At 35.3% G+C, this 21339-nt stretch overlaps 1 long non-coding RNA gene across 6 annotated transcripts in view; it reads left to right on the top strand.

Moving 5' to 3' along the window:
• Positions 1-21339, top strand: part of LOC136040993 (uncharacterized) — a 70840-nt gene that overhangs the window by 24511 nt on the left and 24990 nt on the right. For 3 of the 6 annotated variants that reach the window (XR_010620928.1, XR_010620927.1, XR_010620925.1), the window contains one exon: positions 86-2588. This is a non-coding gene — a long non-coding RNA (uncharacterized LOC136040993). Of the gene's footprint in view, positions 1-85; positions 2589-12611; positions 13502-21339 lie in introns of those variants that run through there. The other 3 variants (XR_010620926.1, XR_010620923.1, XR_010620924.1) reach the window with 3 other exon arrangements.

The following is a 21339-nucleotide window of genomic DNA, read 5'->3' as shown; positions in this document are numbered from 1 at the left end:
TTTTATAAACCCGAGTGAACTGAACTGATCTAAAACTTTACCTCTTGTAAGGGACAGATGCTAAGCATTTATTATTATTTTACAGGGACGTAATGTCATCGAGTCGCCGAGTTCTATTGCAATCCCCTTAAAGAAGATTGCATGCTGGCAGTAATTCTACATTTTGACTGCGCATGCTTTTGCGAGGCTCTTAATACTTTTGTTGACAGAAGATCGGGGGTGAGTAAGGTATTTAAGCCTTATATAAAATGCACATTAACTCCAACTAGATTAAAATTTAATTATTGGCCATCTGAATAACAAATAATAGTCTGCAAACCAATAGTACATCATTAAAGGAAGGGAAACCGGTTGTGGTAGTTCATTATATAGTATTTTGATACCTGAATAGAACAAGGTGAACATCCCTGTCGATCCATATTTATGGTCTTTTCCAATATACAAATCAATTAATGTGCAAATCCCCCCCTCGTCTTTTTTATGATATTCAGGATGTTGCTGCTAATCACATAATCAGCTAATCTCAACCTCATTGCTAATAAGCTAATCCCATTTACTTGTATTTTTATTTCCATTTTAAAATTATTTTCTGTATTATTTATTATACAAAAAGAATATAATCAGTTTAATATAGAAACATAGGGGTGTGATTGCCTTGATTAAATGAGATATTTCAAGGGTTAAATATGACAAAATCATTGGAGAAGGGTAATTGAGGCATTTATCATGTAAGAGGACTTTACAAAAATTCTTTTTATAAAATTTATCATTTTTTCTTACCCTTAATTGATGCATTCGTTTTAATATATTGGAATATGTGTATTATATTCCGTATTTAGGACATAAAAATTGAAATTGAAAATTTCCAACTAGTATTTACTGATGATTTTTTTTTTGCCAGAATAGACTTCAAATTTTTTTTTGTCAGGTCTATATAAAATATTGTGGGTACAACGAATCGGATATGCCAAATTTTTGAGGCAAAAATGAATATTTCGTATTAAAATCATAAGTATAAAATATGACAATTGATAATATAATTTTACTGGCATTTCTATGTTTCAGATATACGTTTGTTTTTCTTATAAAGAATATAGATGGCAATATCAGATTCTTATAAATGACAGATTTGTTGTATTTCCAATCCCAACGTGCCATCACAACTTTATTTTAGTATTGTTTGGATAAGTAGTAGTAGTAGTAGACATGTTTAATAGCAAAAACTTGACAGCTATCGCTGATATTTGTTTCTGTACAACATATTCAAAATCAAACTACGCTTGTAAATATTAATAAAATGATATAAATTAAATGATAAAGCTAACGAGTGAATATGATGGCTGAGCCTATTATGCTATCATTTTGTTGCTTCAACTCAAAACATAATAATTAAAATCAGGTTTTGCTAGACCCAATGCTATTCTGTCAACATCTTCCTTTTCTCTGGTTTCATTTATATTATATACATTTTAACAGCATTTACCCCTATTTATCTTTTCAAATAAATAGATGTCATTCGTTTAAAAGGAAAGTAAAAATTCCATACGTACTATTATTTTTTTTAAATCCTCGATCACTCTTCATCATTGTGTTATATTCTTTCCAAATTCGATGTATAATCTCTAAAGTTTGTTGCATATACTACTGTTTTTCTCACCGCGTTAGTTTTACCATTTTCTTAAAGCAGTAAATGCATATAGTTTTTTGTTAATGTTCACTTTTTGTTGTTTTTTTTAATAAGAATTTTGCAAACTTCAAGTTTGAACGGTCGCATTAAATTCTCAAAACTGTCTACTGTAGATTCTTTATTGCTTTTTTCACATTATATTTCACAATATAGGGTCTGTTTTCTTTCTGCAAAAACTATAGTCAAACAGTTCCTAAATTGTTCAATAGCCCCCTACCCCCCAATTCTTTCGGTAAGCCACTCATGAGAAATATCCTTGTGCCTGAAGGTACAGCTATGTACAGAATTGACATATTTTCATAAATTATAATTTTCTTTCTTATTCCTAGATACTTCACGTAAAATGTCGCAGTAAAATGATATACCTTGTTTTGAGAATTACTCCTTTTATATAAGCAAGAAAAAAATAGTATAAACTTTTTAATGGTTATTACCTTGTAAAATGTTATTTCAAAGCCAGGTAAAAAGTAAAATTTAAATATACTTAAGAACGTGGCATTTTTCAGTAAGAAAAGTGGAGGATTATAGCTTCTATTTCTCCTTCGAGGGGGTTGACCATGGATAATAAGAGTTTGAGTTTGTTGAAACCATAGATGATGAGTATCGTCTTATGTTCAGGGTAAGGTACGAGTTTTTTCTTGCAAATCCTTAAAAATTTTTTATTACCCTGATGCTTCAAAAGTAAATGGCTTTTGCCAGCTTTGCCTCTTACTCAGACTATTGGTCTTTGGTTTCTATGGCACTTGGTATTAACCAAGTGACATATAGCAATCCCCAATTCTGTCGGTCCCGGTTTTGCTACTTTAGGCAGTTCCAGGTAAGCTACGACGATGAAATTTGGCAGACGTATCAGGGACGGGACCAGCTTAAATTATAAATAGCTGTTTTCCCAATTTGACCATCTGGGGGGGGGGAGGAGTGGGGGGCCGGTTAATTTGGAAGAAATAGAAAAAATGAAGTATTTTTAGCTTATGAATGGGTGATGGGATCTTAATGAAATTTGATTTTTCGAATGATATTGTGTCTCAGAGCTCTAATTTTAAGTCCCAACCGGATCTGATGACATTGGGGGGAGTTAGAGGGGGGAAACCTAAAATCTTGGAAAACACTTAAAGTGGAGGGATCGGGATGAAACTTGATGGGAAAAATAAGCACAAGTCCCAGATACATGATTGACATAATCGGAACGGATCCGCTCTCTTTGGGGTAGTTGGGGGGGGGGTAATTCTGAAAAATTAGAAAAAATGAGGTATTTTTGACTTACGAACAGGTGACCGGATATCAATGAAATTTGATGTTTAGAAGGATATTGTGTCTTAGAGCTCTTATCTTAAATCACGACCGGATCTGGTGACATTGGGGGGGGGGGGAGTTGGGAGGGGGAAACCTAAAACTTGGAAAACACTTAGAGTGGAGCGATCGGGATGAAACTTGGTGGTAAAAATAAACACAAGTGCTAGATACATGATTGACATAAACGGAACGGATCCGCTCTCTTTGGGATAGTTGGGGGGGGGGGGGGTTATTTCCGAAAAATTAGAAAAAATGAGGTATTTTTAACTTACGAACAGGTGATGAGATCGCAATGAAATTTGATATTTAGAAGGATATCGTGGCTCAGAGCTCTTATTTTAAACTCGGCCAGACCTGGTGACATTGGGGGGGGGGGGGGTTGGGAGTGTGAAACCTAAAACTTGAAAAACACTTAGAGTGGAGGGATCGGGATGAAACTTGGTGGAAAAAATAATCACGAGTCCTAGATACATGATTGACATAACCGGAACGGATCTGTTCTCTTTGGGGTAGTTGGGGGAGGGGTTAATTCTGAAAAATTAGAAAAAATGAGGTATTTTTATCGTACGAACGGGTTATCGGATCTCAATGAAATTTGATATTTAGAAGGATATCGTGTCTCAAAGCTCTTATTTTAAATCCTGACTGGATCTGGTGACGTTGGGGGAAGTTTGGGGTGGGGGAACCTAAAATCATGGAAAACGCTTAGATTGGAGGGATCGGGATGAAACTTGGTGGGAAAAATAAGCAGAAGTCTTACATACATGATTTACATAATTGGAACGGATCCGATCTATTGGGGGGGGGGGGGGTTAATTCTGAAAAATAAAAAAAATGACGTATTTTTAACTTACGAAGGAGTGATCGGATCTTCATGAAACTTCATATTTAGAAGGACCTCGTAACTCAGATCTCTTATTATCAATCTCAACCGGATCAAGCGTAATTGGGGGGGGGGGGGACCGGAAATCTTAGAAAATACTTAAAGCGGTGAGATCAGGATGAAACTGGATGGGAAGAATAAAAACCTGTCTAATATACGTGACTGACATAACCGGACCGAATCTGCTCCCTTTGGTGGAATTGCCGGGGGGGGGGGGGGTGATTTTGAAAATTGAGGTATTTGTAACTTACGAAAGGGTGACCAGATCTTGATGAAATTTGATATTTAGAAGGATCTGGTGCTTTAAAGTTCTTATTTTAAATTCCGACCAGATCCTGTGACGTTGGGGGGAGTTGGAGGGGGAAACTGGAATTCTTGGAAAACGGGAAAATTGGGGTATTTTTGTCTTACGAATAGATGATCGGATCTTAATGAAATATCATTTTTAGAAAGAATTCATGTCTCAGAGCTCTTATTCCACATTCAGACCAGATCGTTTGACATTGGGGGGAGTTAGAGGGGGAAATCTTGGAAAAACACTTGGAGTGTAGGAATCGGGATGAAGCTTGGTGGATAGAATAAACAAATGTCCTTGATACGTGATTGACAGAATCGTACTGGATTCGATCTCTTTGGGGGAGTTGGGGGGAGGGGTTCAGTGATTTGGCGAGTTTGGTACTTCTTGACGTGCTAGGACGATGAAAAGTGATAGGCGTGTCAGGGAGCTGCACAATTTGACTTGATAAAGTCGTTTTCCCAGATTGGACCATCTGGGGGGCTAAAGGGAGAGGAAAAATTAGAAAAAATTAGGTATTTATAACTTACGATTGGGTGATCGGATCTTAATGAATTTTGATATTTAGAAGGACATCGTGACTCAGAGCTCTTATTTTAAATCCTGAACGGTATTAAGCCTCTTAATCACGAGTCCTAGATACATGATTGACATAACCGGAACGGATCTGTTCTCTTTGGGGTAGTTGGGGGAGGGGTTAATTCTGAAAAATTAGAAAAAATGAGGTATTTTTATCGTACGAACGGGTTATCGGATCTCAATGAAATTTGATATTTAGAAGGATATCGTGTCTCAAAGCTCTTATTTTAAATCCTGACTGGATCTGGTGACGTTGGGGGAAGTTTGGGGTGGGGGAACCTAAAATCATGGAAAACGCTTAGATTGGAGGGATCGGGATGAAACTTGGTGGGAAAAATAAGCAGAAGTCTTACATACATGATTTACATAATTGGAACGGATCCGATCTATTGGGGGGGGGGGGGTTAATTCTGAAAAATAAAAAAAATGACGTATTTTTAACTTACGAAGGAGTGATCGGATCTTCATGAAACTTCATATTTAGAAGGACCTCGTAACTCAGATCTCTTATTATCAATCTCAACCGGATCAAGCGTAATTGGGGGGGGGGACCGGAAATCTTAGAAAATACTTAAAGCGGTGAGATCAGGATGAAACTGGATGGGAAGAATAAAAACCTGTCTAATATACGTGACTGACATAACCGGACCGGATCTGCTCCCTTTGGTGGAATTGGCGGGGGGGGGGGTGATTTTGAAAATTGAGGTATTTGTAACTTACGAAAGGGTGACCAGATCTTGATGAAATTTGATATTTAGAAGGATCTGGTGCTTTAAAGTTCTTATTTTAAATTCCGACCAGATCCTGTGACGTTGGGGGGAGTTGGAGGGGGAAACTGGAATTCTTGGAAAACGGGAAAATTGGGGTATTTTTGTCTTACGAATAGATGATCGGATCTTAATGAAATATCATTTTTAGAAAGAATTCATGTCTCAGAGCTCTTATTCCACATTCAGACCAGATCGTTTGACATTGGGGGGAGTTGGAGGGGGAAATCTTGGAAAAACACTTGGAGTGTAGGAATCGGGATGAAGCTTGGTGGATAGAATAAACAAATGTCCTTGATACGTGATTGACAGAATCGTACTGGATTCGATCTCTTTGGGGGAGTTGGGGGGAGGGGTTCAGTGATTTGGCGAGTTTGGTACTTCTTGACGTGCTAGGACGATGAAAAGTGATAGGCGTGTCAGGGAGCTGCACAATTTGACTTGATAAAGTCGTTTTCCCAGATTGGACCATCTGGGGGGCTAAAGGGAGAGGAAAAATTAGAAAAAATTAGGTATTTATAACTTACGATTGGGTGATCGGATCTTAATGAATTTTGATATTTAGAAGGACATCGTGACTCAGAGCTCTTATTTTAAATCCTGAACGGTATTAAGCCTCTTATTTTCCTTTTTAAATCAATCTATTGATTCATACAATTTTGTTAGAGCTCATACCATATGAGCTCTTGGCTCTTGTTTCAATTAGCCATGGCTCTTAACCCTTTTATTCTAAAGCCACCAACTTGATTTTAATTCTAAAATCTACCTGTTTTAAATTCGCCTAAAGACACAAATCCATTAGAGGCGAGAAAGAAAAAAATGACGACAAATTATTTAGTTTGTCAATGAATTTCTGTCAATTAAATGAAGGATATCAACTTAATTCAGAAATGTTTAGATACCATAGTTTAAATTATGTTATGAAAGAGAGAGAAGATGATGCAAAAAGTAAAACAACGGAAAGAAACACATCAATTAAATTATATTTAAGACAAAATTTAAAAATAACTTTAAAAGTTGTTTTCCCCGATTCGACCATCCGGGGGGCTGAAGGGAGAGGAAAATTAGAATAAAATAGGTATATATAACTGACGAGTGGGTCATCGGACCTCAATGAATTTTCATATTTGGAAGGGCATCGTGGCTCAGAGCTATTATTTTAAATCCCAACGGGCATTAAGCCTCTGATTTTCCTTTTAAATCAATCTATTGATTCTTAGAATTTTGCTAGAGCTCATACCATATGAGCTCTTAGCTCTTGTTTTTTTAAATATTGATCCACTGATTGATTACTGTCTTTTTTGAAGTGATTGAACCTAACGAGTCAGTTTTGTTAATAATCAATAGCCTAGAATTTATTTTTTTCATATATCTAATTATATTTTCATAATTTGTTTTGCATTTTTATAACAGTAAAATTGTATGTTTCGACTGGGATCTCCACCAATCTACTGTAAAAAAAAATTACAACAAAAAATCGAACAAAAAAAAAACAACATTTGAAGCAAAATCTGTTTTGCGGAAAATCTTTTCCGTAAGAAAATTCCGCTGGAAGACCCCTTACTCTCTACGGACTTTTCATCTGCGGAAAATCGCTGAAGGAAATTTTTGACATTAGCTTATTTCTTTCAATCTTTTCTTTGGGTTTTGTGGTTGGGGTTTGAGCTCCGTTATTGGATTGAGAAACAGAATATTTTAATTGATTTACTTGTTGATTTGAAATTAGGGATTTTGGCAAATCGTTCATGTGAGCTTTCAAAAGACTCCTAGATAAAGAAGAATATACAAAAATTAATGGTTTGGTTTCCTTTCTGATTAATAAACTAAATAGAAAATTACAGTAAAATGCTAAATGAATATTTTGCGAAAGTAAGATCCAAATAATCGTAAATATCTTCAATTCTATCTCTTACATCATCCCTCTGTTTTTCTCTCTATTCCTAGCCCCCTCTACACCTCGTTCCTCTTTCATTTACCACCTCTATTAGAAAATATATTTCATAACCTTTTACTTGGCGCTCCTCTCTTCGTTCTGCACAATGCTTTCATATTGCCTTTGACAAAGATAAGTCTAGTTTTATCTTATCTTTTAAAGTCGTCAAAGATTTTTTTTTTTACATCCGGTTTTATATTCATAGCTGTCAACTATTTTATTCAGTCTGAGAAATCACTCTTTATTAAAAAAAAATCGCAGTCTTTAAATTGTGATAATGCATATCATAGCTTCACATATCTCAATCCATTGGGTCAATTATAAGATCTTCAAAGAAAACATCCTTACCGTATAATTTACAAGACATTTTAAAGTTTATTTTTTCAGTCACGGTTCTCATGGGAGTAAGGTCCACAGTCATTCACTTATGCACAAAGTTTCAGAGGCACTGATGGATACTATACTCCTTTTATTTGTGGGATTCAGAATGATCCCATCAAGAAAAAAGGCTCTGTAAAAAAAAAAAAAAAAAAAAAAAAAAAAAAAAAAAAAAAAAAAAAAAAAAAAAAAAAAAAAAAAAAAACAGATTATGACTCAGTGAAACTTGTGTTTAAAATATTGAGTTCAAAATTAATGTATCAGGAAGTATTACTAAACCTGGTCAATTGTCCAATTTTAGTAAAAATAATATTTTGAAATAATAAGACTTTTATGGGCGTCTTATACTTTCACTTAACGAGATCTGTAATTACTTACAGGGGTCGGTAGCGTAATGTCTATTTTGTCGAGATTTCGTTATAACTGTTTATAACACAAATTTTTCTAATATTTTTCAAAATAATAGAAAATGTATTGCATATATGCAATTCAAGGTAGGAGGGAAGGGGGTTTTAAAGTCATTTCTGTGGCTAATGAATTACTTAATTTATGCTAGTTTTCAAAATAAAACATCTTACCCTGACAGTGTACTCCCTTCTCCTGATAAACTCATTTATTGCTTTAATAACATATTTTTCTGTTATTTTTTTTTCCATTGTTTAATCCGTTCTAATGCTGCTTGTGTTAATTAGCTTCGAATATATCCAGTTTAAAATTAGTGACTGTGACGAATATTTGCAAAAAAACCACTTTCAAATGTTAAAAATTTGAATAATAGTCCTACATGGAGTGTAGCTCTTGTGTATGTAATACTTTTCATTTGATTTATTTTTCAGGGTAAATATTTTACCAATGATAAACTTGAATTTCCAGTTTTTGTTGTGTCTGATTTTTGCAAGCAGAAACCCCTATGCTCCACAGACAAAAGATAGATAGATGAAAAGTCTTGCTAAAATATGGAAAAGTTTTAAGTAGAACAGGAGGGTGAGGCATACCACCATTTAGCTACGTCCACACTTTTCTCTTTGATATTGCATTTGATTACTCAATTTTGTCTTAAAAATCAATAAACATATAGAATTAAAAAGGAAAAAATATTGCTCAACATATGAAGAGGGCTGCAACTTTTGATTGTTTTGCTTTTCGTCTGATCCCTTGTAAAAAGAGAACTTTGAAATGTTTTATATTTAAGCCAAAGTTATATTTAATTATTCCAGTTTATTTTTTTTAGAGTTAAAATTTATTAGAGGGTTACAGGCGCCCATGCCCTCTTTCTCGCAGATAGTCTATGTGTCATATAACCATGCCTCTTGGGCTTACACAGCCCCCCCCCCCCCCCAGAGAGTGGGGGGTAGAGCAGCCATTTTCACCTTGGGGCCTATAGTTATTATGGAAGAGGTGGTCATGTCAACTTTGGAGGATGGTCGTTTGATTGATAATTTAGAATTATAGTTTCGTTTTTAAGAGCCAAAAGTGATTGGAGGGCAATAGGCCCCTGGAGCTTGGGGGACGATGGTTGTAAGTTGTGCCCCAGGTAAAAAAAACAAAAAAAGGTAAAGGATGCGGCATTTAGACTTTACAGTCGGTACCGGCGGTGCTGATCTCCGTTTCTTGGCCCTTCAGCCAAGAAGTGCAATGGGGGGTTGGGGGCCAGCCAACCTGTGCTTTGTGCCCCAGGGGTACATAAGGTTATTTTTGAAGGGGTGGTGATATATACGCTGGAAGAGGCTGATTGGATATTAAAAGTTTTCTTTGCTAAATCGATTAAAGTGCAGCTAGCCCCTCTAGCTTCCTTCCCCCCAAAATATATCTGATCAGAATTTTGAGATAGTTTTTTTTTTTTGTTAAAAATAGTCCACTTGTCATATAACACTTCCTTTGTGGTTTACACTGGACCCCAAAGCTTACGGGAAAGGACTATAAATTTTGCCCTGGGGGTATATTAGGTTATTTTAGAAGGGGTGGTCATATCAACTTGAAGGAGGCTTGTTTCATAAGAAATCGGAAGTTCTAGTTTCCCTATCTTATGAGTCAAAAGTGATTGAAGAGCAACAGCCCCTCCATGCCCTCTTTTTCCCAAGTATATCGAATGGAAATTTTGAGAGAGCAACGTTGTTCGAAATGATCCCTGTCAAACAGTTCGTGGTAACGAACTGTAGTAACGAGCGACCCGGCTCAATAGTAACCAAAACTCTAAAAAATTGAATTTGATATCAATAGCTACATCAAAAGAATTGCATTTTAATGCTGATTTTAAATATATAAGTTTCATCAAGTTTAGTCTTACCCATCAAAAGTTACGAGCCTGAGAAAATTTGCCTTATTTAGGAAAATAGGGGGAAACACCCCCTAAAAGTCGTAGGATCTTAACGAAAATCACACCATCGCATTCAGCGTATCAAAGAACCTTATAGCAAAAACTTCAATCCAGCGTATCAGAGAACCCTACTGTAGAAGTTTCAAGCTCCTATCTACAGAAATGTGGAATTTTGTATTTTTTGCCTGAAGACAAATCACGGGCGCGTGTTTATTTGTTTGTTTGTTTTTTCTTTTTTCCCCAGGGGTCATCGTATCGACCAAGTGGTCCTAAAATGTCGCAAGAAGGCTCATTCTAACGGAAATGAAAAGTTCTAGTGCCCTTTTTAAGTGCCCAAAAAAATTGGAGGGCATCTAGGCCCCCTCCCACGCTCATTTTTTTCCCAAAGTCAACGGATCAAAATTTTGAGAAGGCCATTTTGTTCAGCATAGTCGAAAACCATAATAACTATGTCTTTGGGGATGACACTCCCCCACAATCCCTTGGGGAGGGGCTGCAAGTTACAAACTTTGACCAGTGTTTACATATAGTAATGGTTATTGGGAAGTGTAAAGACGTTTTCAGGGGGATTTTGTTTTGTTTGGGGGTGAGGCTGAGGAGAGGGGGCTATGTTGGAGGATCTTTCCTTGGAGGAATCTCTCATGAGGGAAGAAAAATTCAATGAAAAGGGCGCAGGATTCTCTAGCATTACTATAAGAAAACAATGAAAAATAAACATGAAAACCTTTTTTTCACATGAAAGGAAGAACTAGCATTGAAACTTAAAACGAACAGAGATTATTACGCATATGAGGGGTTCTAAATATACTTTAGCATAAAGAGCGAGGTATTTAGGAGGAGATAAATACCTTGCTCTTTATGCTAAAGTATTTTTAGTAATTTCAACTATTTATCCTACGGCCTTTCTGATTCAGGGGTCATTCTTAAAGAATTTGGACAAAACTTACGATTTAGTGTAAAGAGCGAGGTATTAACGAGGGTACAAACCCACTCGTATACATAAAAAAAATATAAGGTTATGAAAGTTTGTTACGTAAGTTAATTCTTAAGTTACGTATATTTTTTACTAATAAAAACGTTCGTTAAAAATTAAAAGTTCTAGTTGCCTTTTTAAGTAACCGAAAAATTGGAGGGCAACTAGGCCTCCTTCTCCACCCCTTATTTCTCAAAATCGTCTGATCAAAACTAAGAAAAAGCCATATAGCCAAAAAAAGAATTAATATACAAATTTCATTTTAATAATTTATGTGCGGAGAGCCAAAATCAAACATGCATTAATTCAAAAACGTTCAGAAATTAAATAAAAAAAAACTAATTTTTTTAGCTGAAAGTAAGCAGCGACATTAAAACTTAAAACGAACAGAAATTACTCCATATATGAAATGGGTTGTCCCCTCCGCAAATCCTCGCTCTTTACGCTAAAGTTTGACTCTGTGCCACAATTCTACTTTTTAAAACAATTAAAAGCTTTAGCGTAAAGAGCGAGGGATTGCGGAGGGGACAACCCATTTCATATACGGAGTAATTTCTGTTCGTTTTAAGTTTTAATGTCGCTCCTTACTTTCAGCTAAAAAAATTAGTTTTTTTTATTTAATGAAAAATAAAAATGCTCCTGGGGCTGACAATGCTACCTATCTAGGGGGCAAGAGTTTTAAATTGTGACCTTGGGGCATATAAGGTTATTTTCGATGGGTTGGTCATATCAACGCTTATAGAGGCTCATTTGATTTGAAATTTTTAGTTTTATTTTCAAGAGTCAAAAGTGATCAGAAGGCAACTAGCCCTCCTAACGCCGTTTCCCCCGAAATGTATCTTGCCAACAATTTGACCTTGGGGCATATAAGGTTATTTTCGATGGGTTGGTCATATCAACGCTTATAGAGGCTCATTTGATTTGAAATTTTTAGTTTTATTTTCAAGAGTCAAAAGTGATCAGAAGGCAACTAGCCCTCCTAACGCCGTTTCCCCCGAAATGTATCTTGCCAACATTTTGAGATAGCCCTTTCGTTAAATGAAGTCCATGTCTTATATAACAATTTCTCTGAGGTTGACACGTTCCCTAAGATTTGGGAAAGGGCTGTAAGTTGTGTCATGGGGCATATAAGGTTATTGTGGATGGGGTCGTCATACCGATTTAGGAGGAGGTTTATTTGATCGGAAATTCCAAGTTCTATTTATTTTTCCGACGAGTTTAGTATCCACACAAAAACCATTAAAAAAGATTTGACTTTTTTGTCGCTATTAAAGAAAACAAAAAAATTATAATTCTTTATTTCGTTCCCTACAAATAATCCATATTTATCACAAATAATCCATGTTTACTTTTCTTATTTTGTCAGTCCATGACGGCTAGACTCTTCTTAAAGGATTTAATTGATACCTGTCCTGGACTATAGAATACTGTTTATAATACTGTTATAGAAAACTGTTCTGTAAATGTGAGAATTAATTTTTGAAGTGAAATTCATGTGAATTTAAGTTGCAGAAGAGCAAGATTCTAACGAGTATTCAAACAACTTAAAAATTGACGAAAGGAAAGAAGAAAAGGAAATAGCAAGCTCTGCCGATGAGGAAAAATTTCCTGACCAGACCGAGAACATTAATACCCTAAAGCTAATCTTCTTTTAAAAGGTTTTTATAGCCAGTTGAGGTGCTATTGATTGAAATGAATAAAAAAAATTGATATAAATCGACATAATTTGAGGTTCCATCCTGGGACTATTCAGTCCACATGGACAGTGAAATAAGAAAATTGGTTCTAAAGCAAAAATTAAATTAGAGTATATTAAAGGTAAATTAGGATTATGAGGGAAAGAATTACGATTGAACTCTAAATGTATTTGAATCAGAAATCAAAAGCTAAAGAAATAGACTTTAAAGGCATTATAATTAGGATTTTAAAATAAAAAATGGAATGCAAAAAGTAGATATAGAATCCAAACAACTACATTAGAAAGCAAAAATGAGAGTAGGAAATTCTTGGCCATTTCTCTTGGTTTTCTTCGGGCTCTTATGAGCCTTTGATAAAACTCAGAAACTAAGAAGAGGTTAAATAAAAATATTCCTCCCACTCGTTTACATGAGTTGTTCATAAATACGTTCTGAGACCATACTGGCTATGCATGACATATGAGAACAAAGAAAGGGAACAAAAAATGAAAAGAGAAAAAACAAATAGGTGAAAAAACGAGGATTTTATCAGCCAGTAGCTAAATATTGAAAAACAAGCAAATATTTCGACAAGGACCTCCGCCAAGTCGTCCTCAGTGCTCAAAAAAAAAAAAAAAAAAAAAAAAAAAAAAAAAAAAAAAAAAAAAAAAAAAAAAAAAAAAAAAAAAAAAAAAAAAAAAAAAAAAAAAAACAGCAAAATCTAACCTTTATAAGTGACCTGCACGAGAGGAAGACAGATACTGACTCAACCAACAAAAAACCAAGTTTAAATCAATGAAAGAGAAGTTACCAATTAGATTGAATAAGTATCCTTTGCCTTGCAACAGATTTCGCCTGTCTACAATTTCGGTTTTCATTAGATATGCGGACATGTTGTCTTAAATTAGATTGAGCGGAAATATTCATAGATTCTTTTAATATTAAATTATTATAAATTGGGCTTAAGGAAATATCTCCCGTGTCTCTATTTATAGCCAACTTTCTATTTATATGTTTTTTTATCTCAATAGCCTCTTTAAAAGATTGCGGTAGACCATTTACAGTAGATATTAAAGTTGCCTCTTCAAAAAGAACTAAATGGGCAGGATTTTCGTATATATGCTGGGCCAGAGCTGAATCAAAGTTGTCATTTTTATTTTCCAATCTCAGGGACTTGTCTATTGAAATTTTGTGTTCTTGCAATCGTTCCCCTAGTTGTTGATTGGTCCTTCCAATGTAAAATCTTCCACATGAACAAGGGACTCTGTAGACACCACTACCTAATATAGGGTCCGTTTTATCCTTTCCCGAGTTGAAAAAATGTTCAACTTTTTGTTCAGTTTTAAAAGAAACAGAGAGATTATGTCTTTTTAAAATTTTTCCAAGTTTGTCGCTGAGTTTTTTGAACATTTTTTCAACTCGGGAAAGGATAAAACGGACCCTATATTAGGTAGTGGTGTCTACAGAGTCCCTTGTTCATGTGGAAGATTTTACATTGGAAGGACCAATCAACAACTAGGGGAACGATTGCAAGAACACAAAATTTCAATAGACAAGTCCCTGAGATTGGAAAATAAAAATGACAACTTTGATTCAGCTCTGGCCCAGCATATATACGAAAATCCAGCCCATTTAGTTCTTTTTGAAGAGGCAACTTTAATATCTACTGTAAATGGTCTACCGCAATCTTTTAAAGAGGCTATTGAGATAAAAAAACATATAAATAGAAATTTGGCTATAAATAGAGACACGGGAGATATTTCCTTAAGCCCAATTTATAATAATTTAATATTAAAAGAATCTATGAATATTTCCGCTCAATCTAATTTAAGACAACATGTCCGCATATCTAATGAAAACCGAAATTGTAGACAGGCGAAATCTGTTGCAAGGCAAAGGATACTTATTCAATCTAATTGGTAACTTCTCTTTCATTGATTTAAACTTGGTTTTTTGTTGGTTGAGTCAGTATCTGTCTTCCTCTCGTGCAGGTCACTTATAAAGGTTAGATTTTGCTGGTTTTTTTTTTTTTTTTTTTTTTTTTTTTTTTTTTTTTTTTTTTTTTTTTTTTTTTTTTTTTTCTTTGAGCACTGAGGACGAGGTCCTTGTCGAAATATTTGCTTGTTTTTCAATATTTAGCTACTGGCTGATAAAATCCTCGTTTTTTCACCTATTTGTTTTTTCTCTTTTCATTTTTTGTTCCCTTTCTTTGTTCTCATATGTCATGAGTTGTTCAGAAGTCAAATCGATTAAAAAGAACTTCTCAGATTTTCTAGTTTGACGTTTCTGTGTTAAAGGACTTAATTGAATAAAGTCAGTATCCTATTCCCTAATTACAGAAATCTGTTCAAAAAGTCGCTGAGTAATTGATTTATTGATTGACTATTTGACGAGTTGTTTTATGCCAAATAATACGAAAATATTCTCCTTGCTAAAACGCAAATAAATAAACTTTTTAAGAATCTTTGACATCTCTTTAAAAGAATAGCCGGAAACGTATCATGTGCTTCTTTTATTTGTTCTATAGAATTCTTCAAATTAGCTTCTTACCGGTATATACCATGGTTAGCGTGAGAATTTGAAAATGTGAAACTATTTGGCCAGAAAAACTTAAAGGTGTATGTGGCATTTCCCTAAAAGGAATCGGAAAAAAGCTATAGAACAAATTGTTGAGTTATCAAACTGAGCAAGTTCTATTGTTAAACTAGCTTGTTTGTTCAACTATTCTCATTTTGTTCTCAAGTTAAATATAAGTTTCTATTGTTTCGTTTTCATAAGGGTTTTCCTGTGGAATTTATATTATGTAATATACCGGAGCCTTTAATCTCTCAAAATAAAAGTTTTGGATACGTTTTGAGTAAGGGACCTCAGAAGCATTGATGGATCCAGGCAGGGAGGGGGGGGGGCAAGGGGTGTACGCCTCTCTCCTTGAAAAGGTGGTGGATTCGTGGTTTGGATAGGGACGAAAGTAATTTTTTTGTAATTGGTTTTTATGGCACTTGGTATTAACCAATTGACATATAGCGATCGCAGATTCTGTTGGTCGGCCTGTCTGTCTGTCCCGGTTTTGCTAGTTTAAGCACTTCCAGATAAGCTACGACAATGAAATGTGAAGGATTATTTATTTTGTGAGGAAGAATTAGTGACTAATAAAATGATAAAAACATGATAATGCCCCAGGTGCTGATAATTGTTTTAGTTTAAGTGAAATTTATGATATACTTTGGACTTTCTTATGATTCATATGAATCATAAGAAAGTCCAAAGTATAAAATAAATTTGACGCATAAAATGTAGGGTTTTGTTAACATTACTATTTTCAAAAAAAGAGAAAAGATTTTCTCTTGAAATTTCACTTGAAACTTCTCTCAAATTGCAGCTTTTTGTATAGGTAGGACTTTTGATAGGAAATATATCTACTTCTAGAAAGAAATTGGCTTTTGCAAAAGAAAAATGTTTTGTTTTGACTTAAAAGCTGCATGACGGTTGACAAAAAAAAAGAATTATAATCTAGAAATCGAGGGTGATTTTACGCATTTGTGAAATAAAGAATAGTTAAAATAAAAACAGATTTTTCGACAGGGATATCCACAATCCTGCAGTAAAAAAAAACCTTCGAAACAAACTATGTTTTGCGGAAAATCTTTTCCATAAAAGAATTCCGATGGAAAACCCTCGCCGCTTCACTGGAAATTCCCTCTGGGACCTTCCTCTCTGCAGACTATTCCCTCTGCCAAAAATCACTGAAGGAAATTTGTGACATCAATTTATTTCTTTTAAATCTTTTCTTTGTGTTTTGTGGTTGGGATTTGAGCTCCATTATTGGATTGAGAAACATAATATTTTAATTGATTTACTTGTTAATTTGAAATTAGGGATTTTGGCCAATCGTTCACGTGAGCTTTCGAAAGACTCCTAGATAAAGAAGAATATAAAAAATTGATGGTTCGGTTTCCTTTTTGATAATTAAACTAAATAGAAAATCATACTAAAATGCTAAATAAATATTTTGCAAAAATATGATCCAAATAAACGCAAGTATCTTCTATTCTATCTCTTACTAATGTAAGATGTAAATGTAAATGGCAGACAGTAACAACGGCAATCAAAGGGATAAAATTAACCCTTGACTGGGCTGCCCACTTAATTCAACAATCTGTCTTGGCTTTTTTCTACAATTGGCCATGACTTCCACTTTTCCCACAACTATTCCCTCTTTGTTTAAATTCAAAAATCAACGGATCTCGGTTTTTTTCACTCTGTTTTTATGGCACTTGGTATTAACCAAGTGACATAAAGCAATTGCAAATTCTGTCGGTCTGTCGATCTGTTTGTCGGTCCGGGTTTTGCTACTTTATGCACTTCCAGGTAAGCTAGGACGATGAAATTTGGCATGCGTATCAAGGACCGGGCCAGATTAAATTAGAAATAGTCATTTTCCCGATTTGACCATCTTGGGGGAGTGGGGGGGCCCGTTAATTCGAAAAAAAAAGGAAAATAGAAGTATTTTTAACTTACGAACAGTTGATCCGATCTGAATGAAATTTGATGTTTGGAAGGATATCGTGTCTCAGAGCTGTTATTTTAAATCCTGACCAGATCTCCTGACATTGGGGGGGGATTTGGGAGGGGGAAACCTAAAATATTGGAAAACACTTAGAGTGGAGGGATCGGGATGAAACTTGGTGGGAAAAAATAAACACAAGTCCTAGATACTTGATTGACATAACCGGAACGATTCGCTCTCTTTGGGATAGTTGGGAGGGGGGGGGGTAATTCTGAACAATTAGAAAGAAATAGGTATTTTTAACTTACGAACGGGTGATCGGATCTCGATGAAATTTGATATTTAGAAGGATATTGTGTCTCAGCTCTTATTTTAAATCCCGACCGGATCTGGTGACATTGGCGGGAGTTGGGAGAGGAAACCTAAAATCTTGGAAAACACTTAGAGTGGAGGGATCGGGATTAAACTTGGTGGGAAAAATAAGCACAAGTCCTAGATACATGATTGAAATAACCGGAACGGATCCGCTCTCTTTGGGATAGTTGGGGGTGGGGGCTAATTCTGAAAAATTAGAAAAAATTAGGTATTTTTAACTTACCAACGGGTGGTCGGATTTCAATGAAATTTGATATTTAGAAGGATATCGTGTCTCAGAGATCTTATTTTAAATCCCGACCGGATCTGGTGACATTGGGGGGGGGGCCTAAAATCTTGGAAAACACTTAGAGTGGAAAGATCGGGATGAAACTTGGTGGGAAAAATAAGCATAAGTCCTAGATACATGATTGACATAACCGGAACGGATCCGCTCTCTTTGGGGTAGTTGGGGGGGGGGGGTTGATTCTGAAAAATTAGAAAACATGAGGTACTTTTAACTTACGAACGGGTGATCTGATCTCAATGAAATTTGATATTTAGAAGGATATCGTGTCTCAAAGCTCTAATTTTAAATCCCGACCGGATCTGGTGACATTGGGCGGAGTTTGGGGTGGAGGAACCTAAAATCATGAAAAACTCTTAGATCGGAGGGATCGGGATGAAACTTGGTGGGAAAAATTAGCCGAAGTCTTGGATACGTGATTTATATAATTTAAACGGGTGTATTCTATTTAGGGGGGGGGGAGGGGTTAATTCTTAAAAATTAGAAAAAATTACGTATTTTTAACTTACGAAGGAGTGATCAGATTTCATGAAACTTCATATTTAGAAGGACCTCGTAACTCAAATCTCTTACTTTAAATCTCAACCGGATCCAGCGTCATTGGGAGGGGGTGGGGGGCAGAAATCTTAGAAAATACTTAAAGCGGAGAGATCAGGATGAAACTGGATGGGAAGAATAAAAACCTGTCTAAGATACGTGACTGACACAACCGGACTGGATCTGCTCTCTTTGGTGGAGTTGGGGGGGGGGTAATTTTGAAAATTGAGGTATTTCTTACTTACGAAAGGGCGACCAGGTCTTAATGAAATTTGATATTTAGAAGTATCATGTGATTTTAAGCTCTAATTTTAAATTCCGATCAGATCTTCTGTTATTGGGGGGAATTGGAGGGGGAAATCTTGGAAAACACTTGGAGTGGAGGAATCGGGATGAAGCTTGGTGGATAGAATAAGCAAATGTCCTTGTAACGTGATTGACGCAACCGTACTGGATTCGCTCTCTTTGGGGGAGTTGGGGGGAGGGTTTCAGTGATTTGGCGAGTTTGGTGCTTCTGTACGTGCTAGAACGATGAAAATTGGTAGGCGTGTCAGGGAGCTGCACAAATTGACTTGTTAAAGTCTTTTTCCGAGATTCGTCCATCTGGGGGGCTAAAGGGAGAAGACAAACTAGAAAAAAATTGGTATTTATAACTTACGAGTAGGTGATCGGGTCTTAATGAATTTTGATATTTAGAAGGACATCATGACTCAGAGCTCTTATTTTAAATCCTGACCGGGATTAAGCCTCTGGTTTTCCTTTTAAATCAATCTATTGATTCTTAGAATTTTTTTTCGAGCTCATATCATATGAGCTCTTGGCTCTTAGCTCTTCTTGCCTCGTCACAAGTGCCATATGAGATCTTATCTCTTGTTCTCTCTATTTCTAGCCTCCTCTCCACCTGGTTCCCCTTTCATTTACCACCTCTATTAGTAAATTTATTTTTTAACCTTGTACTTGGGTGTATCTCTTCGTTCTGGACAATGCTTTCATATTACCCTTGACAAATATAAGTCTAGTTTTTTCTTATCTTTTAAAGTTGTCAAAGTTTTTTTTTACATCTGGTTTTATGTTCATAGCTGTCAACTACTTAATTCAGTCTCAGTAATCACTCTTTATTTCAAAACAGAGTTCGCAGTCGTTAAATAGTGATAATGTGTACCATAGCTTCATATATCTCAATCCATTGGGAGAATTATTAGATCTGCAAAGAAAAATCTCGGTCATACAATTTACAAGGTATTTTCAAGTTTATATTTTCAGTCACGGTTCTCATGGGAGTGAGGTCCATAGAGCCATTCACTTACGCACAAAGTTTCAGAGATACTGATGGATACTATACTCCTTTTCTTTGTGGGATTCACAATGTTCCCATCAGGAAAATAGGCTCTGTAAAAAACAAGTTAACGTAGGAAAAACCAGATTTTGACTCAGTGAAACTTATGTTTACAATATCCAGATCAAAATTAATGTTCCAGAAAGTATTACTAAACCTGGTTAATTGTCTAATTTTTGTAAAAATGATGTTTTGAAATAATAGGACTTTTAAGGGGTGTTTTATGCGTTCGCTTTACGAGATCTGTAATTACTTATAGGGTTTGGTAGCGTAATATATAATTTGTCAGGTATTTTGTTAACAACTCTTTACAACACGTATTGTTCTGACATTATATTAGAAAATCTATTGCATAAATACAAATGAGGGTATATATTTGCACATTAGGGGGGGGGGGTAGTTGTAAAGTCGTTTTTGTGGTTAATGAATCACTTAGTCTATGTTCGTTTTCAAAATAAAACTTCTTACCCTGACAGTGTACTCCCTTCTTCTGATAAGCCCGTTTATTGCTTTAATAACATAGTTTTTTTTCTATAGTTTAATCCATTCTAGTACTGATTGTGTTAATTAGCCTCGAATTTATCCATTTTAAAATGAGTGACTGTGATGAATATTCGCAAAAAAAAAAAAAAAATTCAAATGTGTTAAAAATTTGACTAATAACCCTACATGGAGAGTAGCTCTTGTATATGTAATACTTTTTATTCGATTTATTTTTCAGGGTAAATATTTTACCAATGATAAACTTTACTTTCCACGTTTTGCCGTATCTGATTTTTGTAAGAAGAAACCCGTATACTCCACAGACAGAAGTTAGATCGATGAAAAGTTTTGCTAATATAATCTTTAAGTGGAACAGGAGGTTGAGGCGTACCACGGTTTAGCAACATCCACACTTTTCTCTTTTATATTGCACTTGATTACTCAATTTTGTCTTAAAAATCAGAACACATTAAAATTAAAAAGGAAATTTTAGAATTAAAAAGGAAAAAAAAAAAATGCACAACATATGAAGAAGTCTGCGACTTTTGATTGTTTTGCTGTTCGTCTGATCCCTTGTAAAAAAAAGGAGTTTGAAATGTTTTAGATTTAAGCGACATTAAATTTAATTATTGCAGTTTAATTTTTTAGTGTTAAAATTTATTGGAGGGTTACTGGCACCCTTGCCCTCCTTCCCGCAAATTGTCGATGTGTCATATAAACATGCCTCTTGGGCTAACAAAGCCCCCGCCAGAGCCTGGGAGATAGGGTTGCCAGTTGTGGCCTGGGAGCCTATAGAGTTACTCGGAAGAGTTGGTCATGTCAACTTTGGATGACGCCCATATTACTGATAATGTAAAATTCTAGTTTTTTAGGTCATGTCAAAAGTGATTGGGGGCAATAGGCCCCTGTAGCTTGGGGACTATGGTTGTAAGTTGTGCCCCGGGGTATATAAGCTTATTTTTGAAGGGGTGGTCATATATACTTTGAAAGCGTCTGATTTGATATCAAAAGCTTTCTTTGTAAATTTATTAAAG

The sequence above is a fragment of the Artemia franciscana genome, chromosome 21, assembly GCF_032884065.1.
Source record: "Artemia franciscana chromosome 21, ASM3288406v1, whole genome shotgun sequence".
NCBI lineage: Eukaryota > Metazoa > Arthropoda > Branchiopoda > Anostraca > Artemiidae > Artemia > Artemia franciscana.
This window is presented reverse-complemented; position numbering and strand designations above follow the sequence as displayed.